Source organism: Nanorana parkeri, unplaced genomic scaffold (assembly GCF_000935625.1).
Source record: "Nanorana parkeri isolate BGI_ZX_2015 unplaced genomic scaffold, ASM93562v1 scaffold198, whole genome shotgun sequence".
NCBI lineage: Eukaryota > Metazoa > Chordata > Amphibia > Anura > Dicroglossidae > Nanorana > Nanorana parkeri.
This window is the reverse complement of record NW_017306466.1, coordinates 1203757-1205160: the sequence shown is the minus strand read 5'-3', so window position 1 is coordinate 1205160 and position 1404 is coordinate 1203757.

The following is a 1404-nucleotide window of genomic DNA, read 5'->3' as shown; positions in this document are numbered from 1 at the left end:
CGCCTAAATGGAACTCTTTCATTTTGTTGTCCTGACCTGGATGGAGTCGGGGGTATGCAGATACAAACGAACGTACATCCACTTAGGTCCGGCTGCTCATAGACAAACATTGGGCTTCCAATCAGATCCTCCTTAAAAACTGACCGGAGGACCTGATTGACCATCCATCTGAAAGTGTCCCAACTGTATACACCAACATACATACAAATGTAGGGGTACGGGAGGGGAGATAAGTAACCCAAAGCAGAAAAGGATTATTCTTCATCCGTGTAGGGCAGCCAGAAGGATGACAGATGACAATTAGGTGATGCAAAGTACTTTTCCTATTAGTCTTTTAAGTGGCAAAATGGAGTCTGGATTCACCTGGTGAGGGGTTTCTCTTCTCTGTTCCATAACAATATATAACACACGGCGGCAGTTGATACATTTGGACGTGGTACATGCAGAACACATGTTTTAACCCCTTCAAGACCAACGGCGTGCAGTGTACTGCGCTGGCATCGGGGCTGTTTAAACAGACTCCTGGCAGCTTTCGCCGGCACCGCTCTGTTTAGACTTGTAAAGCCGACTGTCAGCTTTATAGTATAAGCAATTCTGGCGACTCATCTATCGCCAGATCGCTTCTACGGGCCGGTGAAGGGGACCTGCCCAGCAGTGTCTTAAAATGGTCCTGGCAGAGCCTACCATTTGTTGTGGTGCACAGCACATCTTTTCTTTCTTTCAGGGAAACTATCATCATTTTTGGTAAAGTTTATTTGATTTTTCTTCCGAGTTTTCAAGCTGATGTTTTATATTTCTGTCTTACTATAGATACAATCTTTGCTTTACAAATAAACACAACATAAGATTCCCAGAGCACTCTGTTCTTTTGAAGAAACAATGAAATCGCTAGTTTTGGATGGAATTTTTCAGGTGCCAGTGTATTATTAAGCATACAATTAAAGTCACACCAAACTTAGGAATTAAATCTTAAAAATGCATTCAAGTACCTTAACTATTAACAAAGCTCACTCCTGTGATGGGCTAGAATCTCAATACAAATGAGTAAACTAAACATGAGATTCTAGTTCATCACAGTAGTGAGCTTGGAGTAGTAGCTGCTTTACATCACACACAGGGACCGTGGGGAACAAAAGTAGCCACCCTCCAGAAGGAAGGACAGTGTCAGCAGTAGGGATGGACCGAGTGTTCGATTCGAACATGAGTTTGAATCGAACATCGGCAGTTCGAGCGAACGCCGAACTTTATGGGATGTTCGCGATTTGTTCGACCGCGGACATTCCATAATACAAATTGCCCACTGAAGCTCTGATTTGTTAAAATCTTGCACCTGACCAAAGGTCAGCTGCAAGACTTTGCCCAATCAGGGCTCAGCGGAGGAGGGGCCCGAAGGAGAAAGTTCTC